This window comes from Lissotriton helveticus, chromosome 1_1 (assembly GCF_964261635.1).
Source record: "Lissotriton helveticus chromosome 1_1, aLisHel1.1, whole genome shotgun sequence".
NCBI classification, from domain to species: Eukaryota; Metazoa; Chordata; class Amphibia; order Caudata; family Salamandridae; genus Lissotriton; species Lissotriton helveticus.
The window spans coordinates 310556431-310582249 of NC_136057.1; the positions used below are offsets into that span (position 1 = coordinate 310556431).

Genomic DNA, 25819 nt, shown 5'->3' on the forward strand with positions numbered 1-25819 from the left:
AGAGCCCTGGGGAGACGGGTAACAGACTGCTGTCATCCCTCTCGACGCCGTCGTCGATGCTATCGACGCCGACAGAGAATGGGGACGTTTGCTGATCTTCCTGCCCCTGGGGAGCCCCCCAGAGTCCTCGGCATGGGCAGATGGAGTATGCCCAGACCCACCTTGAGCCTTCAGTCTTCTATCTTCCAGGCCTTGGAGCCTGATCTTCATCCTCTCTCAGGGTCCTGGTGGAGAAGTTCTGGCAAATGTCACACTCCTCCGGGACATGAGATGAGGGAAGGCAGACGATGCACACCTCGTGTGGGTCCGACTTGGCCTTCTTCCTCGAACAGTCTGGGCATTTGTCAAACAAAGCAGGCATTTTGACAAATAAAAAAAGTGCTCAAAGACACACAAGGAAGAAAACACCAAAGTACTTCAAATGAAAGCACTCAAACACTTGAAAAGTGAAAAAATCTCTAAATAAACCCTTGAAAGGGAGAGCTCAATGCTCCAGGGTCCTGCTTGCAGGAGCCGGAAAAAAGAACGTAAACTAAAAGGGACCTGCTGTGCATTCTGGGATACTGAGAGAGTTCTGGAAAGTTCTCTTAAAGGCACAGTATCCTGTTCTGAGCCACATAATGGCAGCCTATGGGGCTGGTCTGTCCACTCCTTCTCTATCATTCCAGAGGCTTTGCTGGTAAAGGGAAGTTTTTCTCTGTGGAGAAAACTGGACAGGCTGTGCTGTTTGTGGGTTTTTGGTGGAATTTCTAGTTGAAGTACTGGACAGTGTAGCCTGTGGATATAGGCTGCATTATCTGTCTTTAAATTCTCTCTTAAGTGTCTGTGCAGGTCTGCATTTTTTGACGACTTAAGAGATTATTTTTGATTGCTCCGGGGTCCGTGCACATGGGCGGGACTATTCACTAGATTATGACTATACACAGAGATCCCCTACTAAAGAAACTTTCAACACAGCAGCTAAACCAAAAACTGGGATTATTGGTTTTTTTTTTTTATTTCCTGAAGATTTGTCAAGTGTTGCTAAAGTTATCTCTATCTAGATCTATATCTATATCTATATCTACATCTCTAGCTCCCTCTATATATCGCTATATATCTATCTTCAATCTCTGGGATAATGGGAATCTTGGCCCATCAATTAGAGATCTAGTGCAAGCATGAGAGAACCTTAATCTGCACCATTTGGTACTCCAACCGACTCATCAAGGAGGCCACATCCTAGACTTAATATTTGCCAACCATAGGGAGGAAAAGGTGGTCGAAGTATTGCCTCAATGCTGGACCGATCATTTTCTAATCCACTTGGTGATAGCCTTGCCCAATATAAAGAACGATACGACTCAGCCTGCACTCTCCCGTGAAGGAAGGGAATGGGCCAAGCTACTGAAAAATAGACAGACGCTGCTACTTTCAGAACAGAATATATTTGTATCTAGTAAGTCGGTGGAAGAAAACCATCAGATCTTCTGGGATCAAATAAACTACACTCTGGATAAGATTATTCCAGTAAAAAGGCTAAAGAATAGAAAGAAACCGTCAGCCCCCTGGTACAGTGAAGAACTGACAGAAGAAAAACGCAAACAGGCTGAAAGAAAATGGAGAATGTCCGACGGTGAATCAGGAAAAAAGCGCTGAAACTACTACAGGCCTTATATAAGGAAGCGATTGCCGGGTCAAAAGCCGAATATTATGCCAAAACCATCTTGCAGGCACCTAACAGTACGAGAACTCTCTTTACCATAATGAAGGACCTATTTAATGCGGCATGTGTGAACAATTGAACAATGAGGTTAGAGCAACACAAAAGCTTTGTGAAGATATCGCGGTCTACTTTGATGAAAAGATCAATAAGATTATTGATAGTCTCAATTCAAATAATAAAACTAGCTTGGATGCGGAAAAAGATCTATCTATAACAGTAGTGATCGAGCAACAGGAAGAGGCACTTGACAGTGATCAACCAGCAATGTTTGAAAGTTGTGCAATGTTCGAATTGTCTGATCTGTGTGTTGGAACCATTGGTTGAATGATTTGGCTTTTATGAGCCAATCGTCCAGATAAGGGAAGACATGAATCTGTTGCCTTCTGAGATGTCGCTACTACTGCTAAGCACTTTGTGAACAGCAGAGGTGCTATTGTGACTCCAAAGGGAAGGACTTTGAACGGATAGTGCTGTCCTTGTATTAGATACTTCCTGTAGGGCAGGATGTATAGGAATGTGAAAGTAGGTGTCCTTTAGGTCTAATGTTGAAAGGAAATCGCCTTGCTGCAGTAGTGGGAGCACTTGTTGCAGAGTGATCATATGAAAATGATCTGACTGAATGTACTGGTTGAGGGGCCTGAGGTCGAGAATTGGTCTCAGTGTCCCGTCCTTCTTGGGAATTAGAAAGTACAGCAACTAAACCCCTGTTCCTTGTTCTTTTAAAGGAACTAGTTGAATAGCATCTTTTTGTAGAAGTGATAGAACTTCTTGTTGAGTCAGATGGTCTGGGGACATTGGACGCTGCCTGGGAGGTATGTGCGGAGGGGTTGCTGTAAGTTCTAGGCAGTAGCCATGTTGGATAATCGGTCTTACCCACTTGTCTGTTGTAATGGAGTGCCAGACAGGCAGGAACTGCATTAATCTGCCCCCTACAGGAGTGGAATGCTGTTGGGGGAGCAGAGGGAAGTCACTGTTTTGTTGTGGAAGAGGATTGGTTGATGTTGTTACCGCGACCTCTTCCTTTGCTATTGTTGCCTCTGTATCCTCCTCTAAAATATCCCTTGTTAGAGGATGTTTGTGTGTGTGACTTGAAAGATGTGGTAGTATCTGCTCCAGTTTGCTTGGAGCCTCCTCTATAGAAGGAGCAACGAAAGTAACCTCTAGCTTGTGTGGACTGTAAAGCCCCCATAGACTTGGCGGTGTCCGTGTCTTTTTTCATCTTCTCAAGTGTAGTGTATGCTCCTGGGTCAAATAATTGGTTCTGATTAAATAGTTGGATCAAAATAGTGATTTGCACTTCTTGTTTGAACCCTGAAATGCGTAACCACGCATGTCTCCTGAGTGCGACACTAGTATTTACAGCTCTAGATGCTGTGTCTGCGACATCTAGTGCACATTTTATAGAGGCATTGGATATTAGTTTGCCTTCCTGTATAAGGTCTGTTGCCTGATCTTTATACTGGTCTGGCAGGTGCTCAAGTAGTTTCTCTAATTGATCATAACAAGCCATGTCGTAACGAGAGAGGAGGGCTTGTGTATTTGCTATACGCCAAATATTTGTAGCTTGTGCAGATATTCTTTTACCTGACGCATCAATAACTTTGGATTCCTTGTCAGGTGGGGGCGCTTCACCAGAAGTTTGAGAGTTTGCGCTTTTCCTAGCATTAGACATAACTAATGAATCTAGTGGTAGGTGTCCTTGAAAGTAGACTGGATCTTTGGGTGCAGGCCTATATTTCTTCTCAATTCTGGGATTTACTATTCTAGTGCATACAGGATCTTTAAATATTTCTGGAGCATGCTTAATGACCCCCTTAATCATAGGCAGAATTTTAGCAGATCTTTGTGAATTTTCAAATGTATCTAGGAGAAAATCTTCAATGTCATCAGAATACATTGGCACTCCATGGTAAATAGCAGCTCTGTTTAAGAGATGACTAAAACCAATATTATCTTCTGGAGGAGAAGGTTTGGTTGGGTATGACTGGATCAGGAATGTCGGGCACATTTTGTGGGTTTGTAAAATCCCATGGTACATTTTTGGGATTAGAAAAATCCCATATACCCTCAGCTACAGGGTATGAATCAGGTTCTCCTATATCCTCCGCCGCCCTATATCGTATATGGTGCAGTTTTAGGTTTCAGTGCCGGTACGTCTTTAGGCTTCGGTGTCGAAGGGTCTTTTGGCTTCGGTGTCGAAGGGTCTTTGGGTTTTGGTGCCGAAGAAATAGGTGGAATTGGCACATGCGGCTTGCTTGGTGTCGAAGCACCGGAAGGCTTAGTTAGTATCTTCGGAGCCGGGCCGGAAGGCGGGGCTTTTGAAGCAGGTATTCGGTCTCGACTGTGCCCTTTGGGCAGAGTGCTGACCTTTGTCTTCGGTTTGGGCAGTGTATGTGGTGCTTGGGGCAGTAGTACTCACGCGCTGACCCGATGGAATGGAGTCATCTGAGTCAACTGCCTCTGATACGATCTGGAGATCAGGCGAATCTTCTTCGGGGAGGAGTGGAACTTTGTCGAAGATATCTTCCGGTTCTAGGGCTGATCTCATTTCATGTCGACGGGCCCTCAGATCCCGGATAGTTTTCTTCGATCGGAATGAGGCACAAGCTGTGCAGGTCGACTCGTCGTGTTCCGGTGATAGACAGAGGTTGCAAACCTTGTGGTGGTCGCTACGTGGGAACTTTGCTCAACATTTCGGGCATCTATTGAACGGAGTTCTGTCCATGAGGTGTAGGCCGCACGGCGTCGATAGGCCCAACGGCCTGCGTCGATGACCGGAATGGAGCGGATGACGTCGAAGTTATTGTACTCGATGTCGAAAGTAGTTTAGGAAGTTTTTGCGCTTCGAAGTTGCTGAAAAGTGTTTTTCTAGCCGGAGCGGAGAAACTTTCATCCAAACCCAGTGGCGGAAAAAAACAATCTAACGATGGAGCCGATGCCCATGCGCAGTATTGTCCAAGGGAGGAGTCACCTATCTTGTGACTACAAAGACTTCTTCCAAGATGACAACAACCTGCAATCATCCGAGCCCAACACCAAGGTGGCGATCTAATGCAAAGTGTACGATCTGCAGCTCATATAATTCAGAAATATTCCCTCGGTTGTGGCAGATCAGCTGCCAATCACTGGAAAAAGAAACTGTTCCAAAAGGTAGGAAGCAGGTAATGGTGACTCCGTTACTTAAGAAACCCACACTTGACCCTCATTGTCCATCAAGTTTTAGGCTCTTCTCCCTGCTGCCTTCCCCATTAAAAATCTTGGAACAAGCAATTAGTAAATACCTTTCCCTTTTTTTTTTTTGAAGAAAATCATCTGTTAGATGAGGTTCTATTTGGTTTTGGTACTGGGCATGGAACGGAAACTGTCCTACTGACAGTAATTGATAACCTAAGAATGCGGGCTGACAATGGCAATTCAAATGTATTGGTATTATTGGATATGTCGGCAGCATTACATACAGTGATTCATAGTATTTTGTTGAAAAGACTCAAGAACATTGGAGTGAAAGGACTGGCACTGAAACTGCTGCAGGCATATTTGACTGGCAGGCAACAGGCGGTGACAATTTCACCTTTTACATCCCAAAAGACTCCCGTGCGCCACAGGGTACCACAGGGATCAGCCATAAGCCCAATTTTATTCAACATTTACCTGCGTCCTTTGAATTAGATACGCAAGCCATACCACGGTGGGTTGGGGACAATACCTCAAACTAGGAAGTCCTGCAGGACTGACTGGGCAAAATGTATGTCTCTGCAGACTTCTTCAGGCAGTAATATTTGGCAAAAGTGTGGAATGATGCCCATGTTGCTGCCTGACAGATGTCTAGGACTGGGTCACCCCGAGCCAAGGCCTAAGTCGCAGCCTGTCCCCTGGTGGAATGGGCCCTTAATCCCTCATGGGGCTGCTTCTTTGCGAGGGCATAGCAGATCTTAATGGCGAATGACCCAGCGAGAGATGGTCTTTTCTGCCCTTCCCTTCCCTTCTTTGCACCCATATAGAGCTGGTCGTCCACCCGGAACTCTTTTGTTTGGTCAAGGTGGAACAACAACACTCTTTTGGGGTTCAGTAGGTGGAGACACTCCTCCTTAAAAGGGATGCGGGAGAGCAAAGAAGGTGGGCAATGTGATTAACCCAGATGGAATGGTGGTCACAACTTTTGGCAAAAAGGAAGCCAGGGTGCGAAGCACCACTGTGTCTGGAAAAGACATCAAAGGAGGCGAGCAAGATAATGCCTGCAGCTCACTCACCCTCTGGGCAGATGTAATCACCACTAAGAAGGATGTTTTGAGGGTCAACAGCCGGAGGGGACAATTATGTAAAGGCTCAAAGAAAGCATAACAAAAGGAGTGGGTGGAAACAAGTGAGCCAGCCATTTTAGAAGTCTATGTACAATAGGATACTTAAAGAGAGAGGGCTGGTCTGGCAGCCCCATAAAAGCAGACAGAGCAGAAAGTTATCCCTTGAGAGTTCCGAAAGCAGAGCCCTGTTGGGCAAGGGTCAGAATGAACAATAGAACAGTAGAAAAAAAGCAGAAAGAGGCTCAATAGACCTTTCTGTACAGTATAAAACACATTTCTGTCAACAGCAGGTGTATACCATTTAAGTGGAGGGCCACCTGACCCCCCAAAATAACATTGCATATTTCGGGAGGAAGGTCAAAAGCCATCAACTGCCGCCGCTCAATCTCCACGCATGGAGGTGCAGAGTTGACAGCTTCAGGATGAGGACCCTCCCCTGCTGCTGAAACAGAAGATCCTCCCAAAGGGGCAGCCTGATCTAGGGATGAATGCTCATTTTCAGAAGCTCTGGATATCAGACTCTCCTAGCCCAGTCCAGAGCCACAAGTATTACTTGGGCCCAGTCGCTCCTGATCTTCAGAACCCTGGACAGGAGTGTATGGGCAGTAAGGTGTACAATAGGCCTGAGCTCCATTTGAGACTAAAAGAGTTGCCAAGCCATAGTTGCCTTGGAAACTCTAGCGCGGAGTACAGCTGACACTGCATGTTCTCTTCGCAGATGAACAAATCTAACCAAGGTTCTCTCCACTGCTGAAAGAAGACTTGCGCCACATCCAACTGGAGAAGCCATTCATGATTGCTAGGTGGTCAGAGAACCAGCCAGGTGTTGAACCACCAGGTTTATGCCCTGCTGTATTCTATTATTCAGCACAGAAAAGGGGTGAGGGTCATATAGGTTTAGACTCTACCACCCCTGACCCCCAGAAGTCTCAAATGTACATACACAAAGGGGGTGTATAGAGTAGACCACACAAGCAAAACAAAACATAAATACCCCAATCAGGCAAATTGCTCTGTTTGGAAAAACTGCCCTCACTCACATACCGAAGTACGTGACATGCTTCATCATTGGGCCTGCTTACAATACGCCCTGGTGTTGCCACACTCAGGGCGGAGCATAAGGGAGGGGGAAAAAATAATAAATTCCACTTAACAGGACGTACAACCAGAGTAATTCAACATAGGACAACATATAACATGAATAGCGGTGAAAGCCGTGCAAACACCCAGTGACCAAAACTGTAAGTGCGACCAAAAGTGCAGTTCAAGGGAAGTGCTTAAAACTGATTAGGGGTGCCAACCAAACAAGTGTCTTTATTAAACATTCCTTGGTACCCCTATCAGGATTAAAAAATATGAAAGGGATGGGAAATACCTTAAGGAGAAAATTAGGAATCTCAAGGCTTCCCTCCTACCACTGCTAAAGTCAACATGTTTCGACCGTTTACTATGTGCCTCTATAGGTCACTTCGGTCTTCTTCAGGACTGTCGTAATCAGTGCCACTCTGGGTCCTCCCGTAATTCGGACGATGGATCCCAAGGAACAGGCAGGTCCACTAGATCCATACCCTTCCCAAGTTATGTGTGGAGACTGATCCCTCTAGTGCGGGAATACATTCACGAGTTTATGAGATCCATAAACCCGAACTGGTGTCCGGCAGAGAGGTAACCAGAGAACACAACTGTTCCGTAGGCACACCGTCTCCTGTTAGCCTGTAATCCGTGACACCGCGCAGATTATGCCCTGCTGTTCCAGCCATGTCCAGAGGCACAGGGCCTCTCGACAAAGGGTCCTGACACCACCCCGCCCTGCGTGTTGCAGTACCACATGGTGGTGGTGTTGTCAGTGAACGCCTGCACTAACTTCCCCTTGAAGGAAGGAAGAAATGCCTTCAATGCCAACCAAATTGCTCGGAGCTCCAACAAATTTATGTGGAACCCCAACTCCGCTGGAGACCATTGTCCGCTGATCTCCACCTCTCCAAGATGGCCGCCACATCCCAGAAGTGGCACATCTGTCTGACCCATTCGCGGTTCGTTAACTACTACTGCAGATCTTTCGCAGTCCATTCTGAAATCTGAACTACATCTGTGAGATTTCCCTGATGCTGTACCCATTGGAACTTCAGGTCCCACTGCAGAGCCCGCTTATGTCACTTTGCATGCTTTAATAACAGGATGAAGGAGGTCATGAAGCCCAGCAGCCTCAGTCAGTCTCATCGAATGAGTGAGGTGTGACTCCTGCATGTTTATAGAGAGCCCAGCGAATGCATGAGGTTCATAGTAGTTTGAAGGTGGGAGACGGCTGCCAGGGGCGAACACGCCTCTAACAGCCAGTCGTCAAGGTAGGGGAAGACTGACACCCCTAACCTGCGCAGATGAGCTGCAACCAACCCCATCACCTTATTGAACACCCAAGAGGCGCTGGTTATGCCGAAGGGGAACACGCTGAACTGAAAGTGCTTGCGGACTACCTTGAACCACAAGTGGAGTCGGTGGCCCGGCAGATTAGGGATATGCAAATACACATCCTGCAGGTCCAACGCTACCATCCAGTCTCCTGGGTCTAGGGCATACAAGTCCTGAGCCAGAGTAAGCATCTTGAATTTCTCCTTCTTGAGGAAGAGATTGACAGTCTGAAGATCTAAAATGGGCCGTAGCCCCTTGTTCTTCTTCGGAATCAGAAAGTAGCGGTAATAACAGCCACTGCCTACTTCTGAATCCGGGACCCATTCTATAGCTCCCTTGGCCAAGAGAACTGTAACTTCCTTCTGTATCAAATTAAGTGATCCTCCGTCAGCCGTTCCTGGTTTGACAGAATGAGAGGAAGAAAAGAAAGGAAATAAGAATAGCCCTCCTGAATGATCTGCAAGACCTCCATGTCCGATGTTATGGACCTCCAGTGGGGGGGATATGATGATGGATTCTCCCTCCAACTGGAGTGGTGTGGTGTGGTGTGGTCTTGCAGAGTCAGACTACGAATGGATAGAGGCTGCCAGTGGCAGGGTGGTAGACTAATTCTGGCTCTCATTCCAAGGTCAGAATAAACGGCGTCCATGTCCCCGTACAGCTTGGGAAGCCTGCGCAGGACAGTGACTAGGATAGGGCTGATGCAGCTGTAAACCTCTTCTGTTGCCATGAAACAAGCAGAAGGTAGACTGGCCACGAGGAGTAGAGGATAGGCCCAAGGATCTGGCCATAGCTCGAGAGTCCTTGAACCTGACCAGGGAAAAATCTTCCTATTTCCCAAAAAGACAGGTTCCATCAAAGGGCATGTCCATCAGATTGGCTTGGACATCGCCCGAGAAGGCAACTGGCCTAAGCCAGGCGTGGCTCCTTAAGGCCACTGTCATTGTCATCGACCTGCCCAGCGAATCGATCATATCTAGGCCACACCGTATGGTGAAATTTGCTGCATCTCTCCCATCCCTAACTGCCTGGGAGAGCCCAGCCTTGGCCTCCTCCGGGACAGGACTTGCACAGCGGTCTCCCAAAGGGAGCGGGAGAAACAGCCCAATAAGCATGCGGTATTCACCGACCGCAATGCCAGGTCGGAGGAAGAAAATAACTTCATCTCAAATGAATCCAGCCTCTTGGATTCCCTATCCGGAGGTGCGGAAGGGAATGCACCCTGGGACGTAGAGGCCTGCACCACCAAACTTGGTGGTGTGTTGGCTGAGGAACTTTGGGTTGCACAGAGCTGGGCAACGGTGGTTGGCTATTGTCCTATTCACAGGAGCCCCTGTGCTAGGCTTGGAGCACGTGCCTAGAAGGACATCAGCAGGTGCTGCATTGAAGCGTAAAAGGGGTTCTAAGATGGAAGCATGAGTGCTGACCTTCACGGGGGCAGCTCCAGTCAAAGGAACTCAGCTGCCCTCTTAACTACCATTGCACAAGATGCCCCCTCCTCCGCAGCCACAGTTGGCGGAGAGAGCGTGCCATTATCTGTAGAAGTGTCCAGTAAACTGGCCTCCCCAAGTTCCCCATATCAGTCCAACTGCTCCGCAGAGTCATCCTGGTGTTCCAAAGGGTCCAAAGACCCCTCCCATTCCCTCTTGAGCCAGCACATCCACAAAGCACTCAGGCGACAACATGGAACCCCTGGGTAGAATTGACGTTGGAATCTGCATCGAGCGACGTCGTTCAGGCTCCGGTTCGTCTGGGATTATGATGGGGCTACCGGCGGCACCACAGGCACAGACTTTAGGTCGACCCCGGAGGTGGTCACGGTGGCGCAACCGGCGTCAGACCTGTTATGGGATCGAATCCCTGAGGCCCCACCGGCGCCGTGGCCAGGCCGGAGCAGATGGATTTACAACAGAAAGGGACCCTCCAGACCCTGCAGGGCCCGAAGGCTCACCAGTGGAGTCAGCCCTCTCAAATATGGAGCACATGGCCACGCAAAACTCCTTAATCTGAGCAGGGGAATCGTTCTGGCTCCCGGAAAAGGTGGGGGTGGGGGATGCAAAGCCAACCCTGGCTTCGGCTCCTCAGAACCATGCCTAGAGCGTCGGTGCTCCTTACCTTCTTTGTCGACGGATGACTTCCGAGGTGAAGACCTAGTCTGACGTCTTCTTGTACTTCTTCCAAGAGTGTCCAGATGACCTAGAGCGGGATGAAGAGAACTTTGGGCTCCGGGAGCGGTCCAGCAACCTCCTCTTCCTCAATCGGGACCGGAACCTCCGCAAGTCTCGCTTGACGGTGTCAGCTGGAGCTTCAAAGCTTGAAAGCCTGCTCTCTCAAGGTCTTAGGTAGCATGGCCCGACAGACAGAGCACAACTACGGATCATGGTCGCGCTCGAGACACCATAGGCATACAAGGTGGGGATCGGTGACCAACATCGTGTAGGGACAGGCCTCGTATAGCTTAAACACCCTCTTCCTCGAAGATATCCCTGGCACACAATGCAAATGGAAGAGATATGACGCAGCGGCCAGGGTGCATGACTACGGACCACAGAGTTCACGGTTCGATCCCCTGCTCCGCCGGCAGGTTAACCCAGCACCATGGGACTCTGGGCAATAGCTTGATTTATCTTCCCGACAGACCCCAGCACCAGGACACCTCTCCGGAGGTAGCTGTGCGCTTTACAAATGCTGGCATTTACATTTGTCGCTCAACAAGAGTTTCCGGATCCAGCCTGATGCCTGGGAAATTCAAATGTAAGGAATCGGCAGATCGTAGTCTTGATCAGATTCGCCATATAATACACTTACCAACCCCTTTGTTACCCGTAGGTTTAGTTTGTCAAACCTTGAGTGCAACCTTGGATAGCTGTGGTTCGGAGCAGTAAGGCTTGCATAAATAAACAAGTGTAAAGCATTTAAAAAGCAACATATCAATTTAACAAGAAATCAACAAAGCACTCAAGAAATCAGATACCAATTTATAACAAGCATTTAGAATGCAATCGGTCTTGCCTTTGGAACCTTATATGTATTTAGCTATGCAGCACATTGGCCCGGGGGCTAAAACATCTACTGTTCTTTAACATGGATGGAAACCAAGCACCAAATTGCATGACACACATGGAGATAAATATTGCCTTTCAGCAGGAAATGGTATAGTCCAAAGCTCTGTTTTTAATATAAAAGCAGGGTCTTCGGTAGTCACATCACAGAAAATACAAGATTTGAAAAATATATTATTGTCTCCGGGTGCTCGTGGAAGACAATTTCTATGGACTGGAATCTAGAGAATGCTAAAGTGATTCTGGTATTTTACTGACCTCTGTTGGTCGTTTCCTATCAAGACAGTTAAATAGAAACAGTTGAACAGAAAAAAGTCTCTAAGCGGAAGCAGACAAGTCCTAGGGCTGATCTCCAGAGCCCACAAAGTACATATACATGTCGCAGAACTACAACGTTTTTAGATATTAAAGTTGATATAACTGATAATGTGATCCAGACTAGCCTATATAGAAAACCTACCGCAGGTAATACATTACTACATGCCTCCAGTGAACATCCCCACCACACCATTGCCAGTCTGCCATATGGTGAGTTTCTGCGTATTCGCAGAGCGTGCAGTACTGATACTGCCCTAGTGGAAGCTCAAACAACTGCTAAAAATAGATTATTAGAACGTGGCTATGATTCACACAAATTGGACCTGGCCATAAACAAGGCCAACAGTAAAGATAGGTCCAAGCTACTTCTAAATATGTCAAAATCCAACACTGCGGCAGCAAATACAACCACACCAGTTTCCATTGTAGATCCCAAACCTGTAGAGCCTTGCAGATTTATTACAACTTTTAGCAGGCAATCACGTTTGATTCAACAAATCATTAACAAGCAGTGGCCAATAGTTTTAACTGATGCTGTTCTTCATGAAATTTTACCATGTAAACCTAGTTTTACTTACCGCAAATCACACTCTATGCGTAGTGACCTTGTTAAAACGAGCCCAGAATTATATTCCAAGAACAATTGGCTGTCATCTAAAAAAGGCTTTTTTAAATGCAGCCCATGTAGGGCCTGTAAGTTGGGTGTCAACACCAATTCCTATAAAATGCGTTTTCAGAGGTTCCGATTCCATTGAAAGGACATTACACGTGCAGGACCGACTATGCCGTTTATGTTTTAAAATGCATATGCGGTCTTAGATATATAGGAAGCACCAAACTTCAGGTACATGCATGGATTTTACAGCATTTGAGAGCCACAGTCAATGCAGATCCCACTTACCCAGTTGCCCGACACGTCCGAACTGAACATATTAATAACTTGAATGTTCTGCAATACTTTGTGATTGACAGTGTCTTTCCTAACAAGAGAGGAGGAAACCGGGAAAAGACCCTCAGACAATTGGAAACTAAATATATAATAGAACTAGATTCCAAGAGTCCGAGCGGTCTTAATATTTGTGAGGATCTGCATCATTACCTATAGGGCGCATTTTATACACTTTTTATACATTTTTTTATAATGTATTTAATCACATCAGGGGTTCAAAGTATCTTATTACGTGTGTATATATATATGAATTTGTCATCGTGATGTAACTATTTATTATTAAGATCTTTTTAGTCCTTTTATCTGGATGATTTTTAGTTGGGCCTTGTGGTCAGTTTATATGCATTTTACCATGAATTTATGAGACTTGATTTTATGGATGATTGGTTTTATGGTATTTATTGGCACACTTTTACTGGCTTTTTATTGTTTGGATATAGACTGGAAAGATTAGCCACTTACATTACACTAGTTGATAATATGTAATCATATGCTTTTTGCTGCTTTCTTCTCCTTGGTCAACATTTTGTCTAATCTACATGATATGCATTTCAGTTTGCTGTACTCATCTTAATTCTTTTATTTAATGAATTTCAGAAATTTGGGCATAATTTCTCTTCTGTGCCCTTCTCCCGCCCCAACTACTCAACCCTGTGATACTATACCCGGCTGGGTTAGTTTTGGACAAAGTAAGGATTGTCCGAGATCATGATTGATCAACACAGGGCTGAAAAATTAGTGATATTGTTGTTATAACAAATCATTAACTGTAATTTTACCTATTTTGCACTGATTTCACATGCACTTTCTGCACTTGCACTTTGGAAGGTCACAACCTTTATATGGTAGGGACACTTTTTGAATTTTTGACATATGTGAACCGTGTGCATTTATACCAAACATCAGTGATTATGATTTTGATAATTATGATGAATCAAATCTATGTTATAATCAAATGTGCATTATGCAGTAATTTAGGATTTTATCTTGTTGAATTTGACCTCATACAAATTAGGTCTTTCATATAGCAAAATGATGATCATTCTGGTGAACCAAATGATGTGCATAATAGACAAAATGTTGGGTTCTAATGTATCTGTATTTGCACAGATATTCTTCTTATCACGCTTTGAAAATATACATGTGGCCCCTACCAGTGTTTATTTCGACACGTAGATGGTTGTAAAAGTCTTTCTTCCATTACATTGTTTGAACCATGTGACCTCCCTTGCACAAGATTGGTGGTTTGCATGTTTGAATTTTGTATATATAAAAAAGTGTTCGGTCACTGAGCACTTTATTTCCAGTGAGCAAGGCGACTGCGTTCGCCGAAGCGCGTCTGGATACAGCACATGGCAGTTCATGGAAAATTAATTAAATAAACAAATACCTGCTTCAAAGAGGAAACAAACAAGTGTCCGTTTCTCTGTTGTTCGCGAGCACGGACACAAACGGAGTGTTTGATTGATATAAGTTTATATGTGTAGCTTATACATTTAAATATGGCCGCCACTTTCAACAAAAGGAGTGTGCAGGCAAATGTGTTGAAACTTTGGTAGTCCTTTCTCATTGCAGTTACTCTGTAACGGAGTATTTTAATGAAGAAATAATGGGCTCCAACATCGTGAACAAGGCAGCTGAGACTGCTGAAACGCGTAGATGTTTGTCATTAAAATAAAGATCAGAGTGACCTAACCCTTCTGGAGTGCTGGACTATCATTTCCTGTGAAAAAGGAGACTCTTATTTTTGAATACATACAAGTATATACTAAAGTCTTGAATGTTCAACCTAAAAATAAGCCCACCAGACACGAGAAATACTCGTAATCTGGCAAGCGGCCAGAACATGGGTTTGGTGGTGTTGTGGCGGAGCGGACTCGCCGCCGCACTGCCAAACTCATAATCAGTCCCTAAGTGTATCACTCTTATCCAAAAGCAGTGGCCATATGATATCCTTCATGGGTGCCCACGCCTTTGATGCCAAAATTTGCAGTGAAATTATCACAGACTAGCCGGTTCAAAAGCTGTTTTTGTCGTGGTCAATTGGTGCAAATGTCTTTTTTGCTGTTTTCAGGTGGCGCAAATGTCATTACAAAATGTTCACTCGCAGTGCTAGGTTGCATTTCACTGGTCTCCGCTTTACTTTGTGTAGTACACAAACACGCTTGCTGTGGGACACATGGTTTTATTTTACAGACTGTGTTCAAGTCGACCTGGATCATGTAAAGAAAGAGTCGAGCTATTGCCAAATTTCAGAGATTTTGGAAGGAAGCTGTGATTGTAATACTTAAAAACAGGAGCAACCCATATTGCTTGCAGGCCAGGACGCACCCCCTATTGCCGAGCAGCACCACCTGTGTGTGCTCGCCCCGCTGCTGATGCTCTCTGCGTGTGTTCAAGTCTTCTGTGCCCCAGGACCATTGTGCTGAATTTTGGTTTGCCTTTTCTGTTTTTCACACTTGCGTATTTTATATCTCTGTATCCTTTGCTTGTAATTTTCTTCCGCTGTAGCCCTGTTTTGCTCCTCCCACCCCCCTTTTTGTTTTCTGTGACCGCTCTGTTTCCCCGCTGCTGACCCCGCGGCCACGCCCCCTCGCCACCCCGCTCCCAGATGGTCCTCCCTCCCTGCCCAGACACGCAGCGGGTCGCCGCTTGCCCGCCGAAGGCACGCCCGTCCGCACCTGGACCACGCTCACGCCAGAACCCCTGGACCCCGCACACGCCACAACGCCAGAATCCGATACGACACCAACACTCAACTCCGGCAGAGACCACCGCTGCTTCCAGGCTGACCCAAAACACACCCACGGACCCCTCTCCTGCCACACCTGCAACTTCACATGCGACAGAACCACCAAAACACCAAGGAATGGAACCAACCACCACACACTGTCGAGCTCTGGGACCTGCTCTACACCACCGCCCCAGACGTTGCCTTCCTGACCGAGACCTGGTGGAACGACTCCTCAGCACCTGACATCGCCATAGCCATCCCGGACAGCTACAAGATCTCCCGCAGAGACCGCACCAATGGGATGGGAGGAGGAATAGCCATCGTCCACAAGTCCACCCTCCAGATCGACACCCTCGCAGACGACTCCCTCAAATCCGTCGAACACTCTCACTTCCGGATCCACACCGACCCCAACACCACCCTCGGAGGAACACTCATCTACAGACCTCTCGGACCCCGGGCCCTCTTCAGCGACCCCGTCGCCGACCTTGCCAGCACCCACGCACTCGCCTCCACGGACTACATCCTCCTCGGGGACCTGACCTTCCACCTCGAGAACAACAACGACGACGCCAACTCCACCGCCCTGATCAACAACCTCGCCAACCTCTGCCTCCGGCAACTCGTCACCAAACCCACCCACACCGCCGGCCACCCGCTCGACCCAGTCTTCTCCACAAGCACCCACGTTGCCTTCAACCACACCACCAAACTCCACTGGACTGACTACCGATGCATCCACTTCACCTTCAAAAAACAAACCACGCACCACCGCTGCCAACAGCTGCCTCGCCGCTGGAGCAAAGTTACCAAAGACAAGCTGACCTCCACCCTCGCCCAGAACCCACCCACCGACCCCACCGACACAGACACCGCCGCCCGAAACTTCAGACAGTGGATCGACGACTGCGCCAACACCCTCACCCCGATCAAGAAACCCTCCATCAACCACCTCAGCAAGAAAGCCGTCTGGTTCACCGAAGAACTTCAGATCTCCAAACGAAGCCGGAAGCTGGAGAAGAAATGGCTCCACAACTGCACACCAGACAGCCACGCAGCCCACAAGGACGCCATCCGCAAACATCACCACCTCATCAGAACAGCCAAGAGATCGTCCTTCAAAGCCCAACTGGACAACAATGCACACAACAGCAAAGAACTTTTCAACATAGTGAAGGAACTCTCCACCCCCAGCGCCAACACCAACGACATCCCACCCTCGCAAAATCCGTGCGACTTACTGGCCACCTTCTTCCATCGCAAGATCGCCGACATCCACGACGGCTTCAACTCCTCATCCGCCCTGACCGCAACAGACCACACCCCGAATGCCACCTGCACCAACCAGCTGACCTACTGGTCCCATGTCAACGACGAAGAGACACGGAAGGTCATGAACTCCATCCACTCAGGATCTCAGTCAGACCCTTGCCCACACCACGTTTTCAACAAAGCTAGCGCAACCATCGCACCCCAACTGTGGAAGATCATCAACATCTCCTTCGACACAGCGACATTCCCGGAAAGCTGGAAGCACGCAGAAATCAATGCCCTCCTCAAGAAGCCCAAGGCGGACTCCAAAGACCTCAAGAACTTCCGGCCCATCTCCCTGCTCCCCTTCCCGGCGAAGGTCATCGAGAAAATCGCCAACAAGCAGCTTACCCGCCACCTCGAGGACAACAACATCCTAGACCCATCCCAGTCCGGATTCAGACGCAACCACAGCACCGAGACTGCCCTTATCGCCGCCACAGACTACATCAGACACCAGCTGGACAACGGCAAAACTTCAGCCCTCATCCTCCTGGACCTGTCGGCCACTTTCAACACGGTCTGCCACCACACACTAAAGACACGCCTCCAAGAAGCAGGAATCCAGAAGAAGGCCCTGAACTGGACCACATCCTTCCTCTCCGGCAGAACCCAGAGAGTCCTCCTCCCGCCCTTCCGATACGAAGCCACCAACATCATCTGCGGCATACCCCAGGGCTCATCCCTCAGCCCGACCATGTTCAACATCTACAATGCCCCCCTCGCACAAGTGGCCTGCCAGCACGACCTGAACATCATCTCCTACGCCGACACCCAGCTCATCCTCTCCCTCACCAAGGACCCGCACATAGCCAAAACCAACCTCCACGAGGGAATGAAGGCAGTCACCGAGTGGATGAGGAACAGCCGTCTGAAACTGAACTCTGACAAGACGGAGGTCCTCATCCTAGGTCCTACCCCCTCTGCGTGGGACGACTCCTTGTAGCCGACCCCACTGGGAGCAACTCCAACACCCACGGACCACGCACGCAACCTAGGATTCATCCTCGACTCCTCACTCTCCATGTCGAAGCAGGTCAATGCCATTTCCTCCTCCTGCTACAACACCCTCCACATGCTTCTCATGATCTACAAGTGGAGCTCGACCAAAACAAGAAGAACAGTGACCCAAGCCCTCGTCAGCAGCAGGCTGGACTACGGCAACGCACTCTACGCAGGAATTCCGGCCTAACACCTGCGACGACTACAACGCATCCAAAACGCCTCAGCCCGACTGATTCTCAACGTCCCCCGCCGCAGCCACATCACCTCCCACCTCAGAGAACTGCACTGGCTCCCCGTCAACAAGAGGATCATCTTCAAACTCCTCACCCACGCACACAAAGCACAACACCGGAGCAGCCTACCTGAACGACAGACTCAACTTCTACACCCCCGCCAGCCAGCTCCGCTCCGCCAGCCTCGCCCTTGACGCCATCCTACGCATCCAACGAACGACCTCCAGTGGCAGATCCTTCTCCTTCCTCGCCGCCAAACCTGGAATACCCTCCCCACCCATCTACGGCAGACCCAAGACCAGCTCACCTTCAGAAGGCTCCTCAAGACCTGGCACTTCGAGCAGTAGCAGCAGCCCCCCCCCCCCCCCCCACCGAACAGCTGCCTTGAGACCCTCATGGGTAAGTAGCGCGCTTTAGAAGTTCATTGATTGATTGATCCCTGTGAATTTGGTATAGCTAATCAGCCAACAAATAACTGTTTACAAGGAACTCATTTGAACAACAAATGTGAGGATAGAACAAGGAGTGTTAGTCCCGAATCATAGCTCACTTTAGCCTTCGTTATTTTAATCAACTGTCCCCAGAACCCCTTGTCCTGAAGAGACCCCGTAACTCGAGAGGGTCGAAACATCATGGACTACAAAAGGAGGGAGAGTCCTAGGACATTAGAAGAAACTTCAAATAAAGCGGATTGAAACTATATTCCATACGGGATCTCCCCCACAATTCCAATAACCAACTGTTTCCCCTTTTTTTATAAGTCACTATAAATACATCACTGTTGGTTATGGTCACTATTCTGAGGCACATAAGTCACCACAAGTCACTTTTCATCTTGTATATAGTGTCTATAGTGTGAATACACAGTAATTGTTTCTCTTTTTCTTATAATTGTTCTGTGGAAAATAAAGATTACGCCGACATTCGTCTGAAGTGGGCTTGATAGAATCTTTTTGTTGTTTGTGGGATTTAATATTTATAATAGTTGATTAGTTCATTATTGAACCAATACAATAACAGTTTTAGAAGGATATAATTCGCCGTTCTAACTACAAATTCTGACTTGTATGCAAGGAACTAACACTCCTTGTTCTCTCCTCACATTTGTTTTTCAAATGAGTTCCTTGTGAACAATTGTTTGTTGGGTGATAGTAATAATGGTCTCTACTGTGTGTGTCGGGGAGCGCACAGCCTGCGCATGTGCATACACTATACAAATACCTCTAAGCAGGGGCTGAAGGGGTAGGTGGAAGTAAGCAGCCGCAATTAATGTCAACCCGGAAGTGGTGCCAGGAGGCGGCCACATATAACAATAACTGTCCTTTTAGCATAATGCTAGTAACGGATGCACTCATTCAATATAACCCACGGCCTAAAGGTTGCAGTTGGGTCGCTGCAGCATGCGCATTAACTTGCGGAAGTATTCCAATACCTTACAATGCGAGTACAGAAAGGCTTGGAAAGCTCAGTATAAGTGATAGCAAAAAACATGTGTCCTTGCTCGCTGTTTATTTGCAGCATTCAATCACAACGGATGTGCAGGCTGCCCAGTCATTGATCTCTCACAATTGTGGCCTTATATTACTGCTGGAAAACCTGCCCGCGCCGGCCTTGACACAGAGATAAGAAGCCCCGGGCAACTGACAAAATGATTTCGCTTCGAACAAAGGACGACAGCCTGTAAATGTTTGTGAACAGAAATAAAACATTGCTGTTCATTCCTGTACAGAAAACATGGTTGGAGTACCACGGCAGACACTGGCACGTGGTATTTAGTTCCCCTCTGCTTATTCTAATTTCAACATTACAGTTTATTACCCACCAGTGTATGCCCTTCTTAACAATCAACAATAAAACATACATTTATTACTAAACTTATATTCCAAAAAATATTCACTTTAATACATTCAATAACAAGAAAAAAACTTTAAATTTTACTTATTTTGTGACATATTTTGTGACTTAATTTTTCTCTTGCCTGTGAAAAAACACAAAGAAACAATTAGAACTAACCAACCCGAGCATACACACAATAAAATAAATTTAGCGCTGCAATTGTATATCTGGCTTAAGCAGGGGTTTCTACTATTCATTCCTAGAAAATTGGAAATAAAGACATTACAGATAACATAAATGGAAAAAAAGTTTGAAAGGCAAATGAATGGGCACCTGCCCACGCATATCATTACAACGGTGACGTAAGCACAAATAGTCGAAGTGATGCCAAACTATGTGCATGTAAACGGAAGCGGTTGCAATTTCAAAGTAGAGGCACTGAGAAAATTGCACGGAGGGTCACCCAGGACTTCAAAGGAGCAGGTGCTTTCTACTAAAAATGCGTGCATTGAGGGCACGGTTAGGTACATGTTTGATGATGCTGAAAAGTGGTGCAGAGGGTGTCATGCATTTGACAGGCATGCACTCATTGTCATGCCTGTGCCTGCAGCCCCTGGATGCAGGTGAAGCACCCCAGACTTCCTGTGATGTGGGGGTCTTGCCGTGGGAGCGCAGGATCGAATGCGCTGCCCCGCCCCAGCAGCGTGCTGTACTATCATGCTCTCTGCCCACCTCCTGTGAGGCGGGAACGCCTCTGATAGCGGCCGTGTGTGTAGGAGGGGAGGAACCAGCGAGTCTCCCCTTTATTGGCATGCAGCAGTCGGGCGCCTCCTATAGTAGCGGAGTTTGGCACCTCTGTGCCTGCTGGCAAACAGTGAGAAAGCGGGTGCGTTGAAACACCGGTGTGTGATACACTGTCTTTTACAAATCGCGGCTGAAGTCTCTCTGGAGCGCCTCTGTTGCATAACTAAGAGAAAGGCAACACTGCCATCCAGTGGGCATAGATTTACTTATTAACAAGCAGGTGGAAAGCGTTATTGCATGGAGCGCACCTGTCTGTTGGCAGCTTCTTTCACGCATCCATGACTTAGTGCCCTTTGGGGTAATCGACAGGTCACGAGCGTGAAACCCTGCACAGTTTCTTGTTGCTGCATTGTGGCGAAGCTGCCTGAGCGGCTACTTCCGGTTCGATCCCCGGAGGCAGCTCAGATCAACACCATCCGATGACTAAAATGGAAAAATAGAAGTGCCGGTACCAGAGTACCGCTTGTTACAGAAAAATTCTGGTACTCTCCAAATAGAAGTATTAGGTCTCTCATGGGAAGTGCAGTTACTCTCTTTCAAAATAAACAAGCGTGGTCCCGAAAGTGAAAGAGAACCGTGCTGCAGCCGGAGCATGGGGATCTCTGGTCTTTAAAGGGCCATGTGTTTAAACACATGGCCCACAAAGATAAGAAAGTGCTTTACGACAGCCGTGAAGCAGGCGATCCAGTCCAGATGGCAGGCCAAAGGTCGGCAACCAAAAACCCTCATTTCCAATGTCAGGCCACAGTTTAGCATAAACGGTGATGCCAGCCAATGGAAATGAGGGGCGGGGCTTAAAGCCTTCTGCTGAAAGTCCTTGTTAGCAATAAATCTCGCCAAGCGAGCTGCGCATGTGTGCAGCAACGCTAGGCAAGACCTAAAAATGCATTTTATTGTTATGCATTTTTAGACAGCACAACGAAAAATATCCACTGACAGGTTACGGAGATATAGAATTTACAAGGCAAAGTAACACAGCAAAGCAATACGCGGAATGCTAACCTAGGAAGCTTTCAAAATGCCCACAAGAAGTCTTTTCGCAATTAGACATCTCTTCGACCTTAAAAGGCAAGTTTCATCCTTGCCATTACCTTTAATTGTAAAGTCGAGCTAGCAGTTAAAAACTGCCCTCCAGTCTGAAGTGGGAGACATGTTTTACGTTGTCCCACTCAGGGTGAAACAATCCAGTGCTGCAGTCCCTGGGGGGATATTCTAACTTACAGGCCCTGGATACCCCTGGTATCATCTGCTAGGAACTTCCAAGTAAGTTAACCTATGGCAATACAGCACAAGCCAATTAAACATACATCATTTAAGGGTCAGCGCACATGCACGGAGTACAGTTTAGAAGTGCTCAGGGAATTTCAGAGTCATTACACCAGTATCTAGCAGTCAAAATGGGGGCGAAAAGGTGGTGGTAAACCTGAAAAAATCTGGTTTCCTTACAGTATTATTTTCTTAATCTAATACTTCAAAGAAGGTATCCATGCCTGCAGTACGTATGTATAAACAGTTTGCACCATTGCTGCAAAAAGACATTTAATACACAGGTTTGAGTGACCAGAGCTGCAGTAGCTGGCATTGCTTTGGGTGAATGTTTTATTATCCTCACTGTAGGAGAGTGGGGTCTGCAATCCTATGGTCACCCCAGATTTTTGCTTTTTGCTTCACTGGTTTACGGCTTTCCCTGGATGTGGGCCTGCTAATCAGACCCACAGCCTAGCTGTTCTCTCTCTAAATTGACAACCATGTACCTTAGGTGCATTTACCAATTGGTACTGGGCCACCTTATCAGTCCCTGTTCAGTGTACCATAGGTACCCAGGGCATAGGTGTACCCAGGGCCTAAAGCATGTATTATGCCACCCCTGGCTGGCCATCTAAAACCGACACAACTGGCTGCACGACAGTTGGGGCAAGGTGGTGTAATCACCCTTTGCTATAGATATAGTATACCTATATCTAACCCTAAAATGGACACATATTCCTATCAGTCACTCCTATGGAAGGCCTTATCAATCCTGAAGGCAGAGTGCTTGGAATTATGTGAGATGGTGCTCTGGCATGAGCTGAGCCCGTTTGCAGCTTGCGGAACCAAGTCCTAATAGCTGTTCCATGATAATGCACTTAAGAGTATATGGTATAGCGTTATCAACCTCGCGGTTAAATGCTAACTCTGGTATAACATTATCAAAATATGTCGAGTAAGGTGTCATACGATTTTGAATACTACCCCCTCGCCAATTCTGGCGACGGGGGTAGCATTCCACCCTTCTAGAGGGACACGACATGTATGTAACTGTGAACCCCGGTTAAAGTTAACTCGAGCCTCAGCATCACAAAATGGACGCTGCCACCACAGACACAAGTCTGACCTCCTGCTGCTGGAAGTCCTTCCAGCGAGGATGGCTTGGACAAAGGGTTTCCTGCCTTGGGAGGTGCTAGCACCACCCCAGACAGGACTTTGTGTATTGGGGAGGAGAGGCCTGAAAGGAATGAGACATGCCTGGGGCACACAAGGTGCCCTGTGCATACACCGGTTCAAACCAGTTGCTGGGGCATCCCAGCCCCAGCTCTGGCGGGAAACCGGACAAAGGATAGGGGGTGTAGCACCCCCCTTCCTGGTCCCACCCAGGGGAGGGACCTAGTCAGTAGTGCAGCCCCCTTTAGGAGAATAAAGGTAGGAGCTGGTCCCATTCCAAATTGGATTATCCTGAACTACTCTACAAGAAGAAACTCTGGCCTTCGACGTTCTGCTCCACAGAAGACTGAAGAATCTCCCTTGTGGGCAAGGAGTGTCCACCCTGCAACTGCAGGCACCATCAAGCGTCCAGCGGCTTCACTTTGTCGTCTTCCCTCGAGGATCCAGACTTCAGAGCCCGACGAGACCTGGATTCCCAGACCTCTCCGACCTCAACTCACATCTGCAGCAAAGCTGAGACCCGTGGGTGCGATGAGACACGTGGGACCGGCCATCTTGAACGAACCTGCACTTCGCTTCCAGCACGACTCCCGAGGTAAACTCGACCAAGTGCTTTGGAGACTGAGAAGCCCCAGCCCCGAGCAGCCCCTGCACCGAAGATCAGCCCTCCAGCATCCACGAGATCTGCGTGGGGCCCTTCTGCTTGTTTGCTGCTCGACGCGTTGTCTGGTCACTTGCCGGCTGGCTAGTGGCCTCCTAGACGACGAACCTTTGAATCTTTGCTGCTGGTCTGGTTGCTCCAGACTGGCCCTTGCTCCCTTCCAAAAGAGGGGCACCCCGGACTCTCCTAGTCCGCACCAGACACTTTCTCCACTCACCGCGTGGGTTGCCTTTGCCAAGGCCTGTTGACGCCGATTCCGGATCCAACACCGCCGACAGCGAGAGCCTGCGTGGGACAGCTCGTGCCTCCATCCTGATCGTCGAAGACACCTCCTGGTCCACGTGGCTGCAGAGTCAAGCGTCCACTCTTCACCTGATCGCGACGTCGACATCTGGTTCCTTCCTGGTTCCACTCCAGTCACTGGCTAGTGACTGAACATTGTCCCCTCTGCTTTCAGGTCGTCTTCTTCACCGATCCACCCTTGGATCGCACCGGACATCTTCCTCCTGGTCGCCTGCAGCATCTTTTCTTTCAGGCTCCATAGACTTCAACGCGAGAACCCGACGCACATTGACACCTGTGCACCCGCAGTCCGTGGATGAGGTAACAAGAGCATTTCGGTGCTCAAGGGTAGTTTAACTGTCCTAGTGTCCAGTTCCACAGTCGTTGTCCTACCTAGTCAGGATTGTCCGTACTCCCCTTAAACTTGAACTGTACTGTCCATAGACGTTGTTACGCATCTCGCGTGTGAGTTCACACTCTGCACACGCGTTCCGTGGGCCTCCTATTACTTACCTGAAGTTAGTGTAGCGTGGTCCCATTGATCCTACAGCCTCTGGACAGCTCCATTCCTTTTATCGACTCTCACATTCCACTTACTTAGTATATGGTTTGTCGTGCCCCTAGGGCACCATTGTAATTTTGTGCAACTTGTAGTATTTTTCGTAAGAGATTGTCATGTGCTTAGCCCTCTGACCTCATAAAGAGTTCAGAGGAGTGGTTATTAATAAATAGACGGTTTATTTTCATAACAACCTGTGTGGTGTCCTTTCATCTGGTATTCAAGGGGTTATATTGTGGTAAAACAGCTGGCTTCACATGCCAAAAGAGTTTAGCCTAAGACTGCTTTGTCCATGCTACCATTAGGATAGCTGGTCTATAAGGTTGACTTACAACCAATCACCATAAGGGTTGTTTGGACTGATACAAGGCAATCACTAGAACTAGTGAGCATCATATATCAGGCCAACTTCTCACACTCACAAATTCCTGTGTTCTCTCAGAATACCATTTAATCCATGTTCTAATTTCTACTTGCTCTCTGCTATAAGAGGCAGGCCACTAGGTACACGTTAGGTCTGGTCATGACTAAAAACAACCAAAATGCATTAGTGGCATCTAGGAACAATTTAGATTATGGCAAACAAAGGGGAACTGGAAATATACATTTACCTGACAACATTTTTAAATTAGAAACGTAATTAGAACAAATGAATCCGCACAGTCTCACTACCATTGTCTGGCATGCAAATAATAGGAAGTATTTAATCACACAAAAACGCCCACCTGGGTCTAATGAAGACATGCCTCGTGATTTCCTGAGGGGGCCAATGGAGGATTTAGGATGAGCAAAGTAAACAAATCTCATTTGCAGAAGAGTCTATGTGCCATGCTTACTTTGTCAGGGTGCAAAGGGCTACATAGAATGTGTCATTCTTTCGCCAGACAACTGTGTGTGCTTACCTCATTTCCATCAAGAAGAGAAACTAAGGGACGTTGATTAAATCCGTGGTAAGGATGGGGGCTGATTCTGCAATCACAAAGTTGTAGGGTTGATGGGTACTTACTTTAAGTGATAAAGTGGATAGAGGGTGGTACCAAATGAAGACCAATACCTTCCTTTTACCAAGATCCTCAAATACCCCATTGTTTACATCTCCAAGGATTCATAACAGAGCTGTGCTCCACAAGTAAGATCAAAATAACTCCATCTAGCCTATCAATTGAGAAATCTATCAAACTGGAGGACACAGGTTTACTGTGAAGTTGGTGTGAGCACTTCCATGGATT

At 47.4% G+C, this 25819-nt stretch overlaps 1 protein-coding gene across 9 annotated transcripts in view; it reads right to left on the minus strand.

The window, feature by feature from the left end:
- Window positions 1–25819, minus strand: part of CNOT4 (CCR4-NOT transcription complex subunit 4) — a 681024-nt gene that overhangs the window by 550098 nt on the left and 105107 nt on the right. The window lies entirely within an intron of this gene.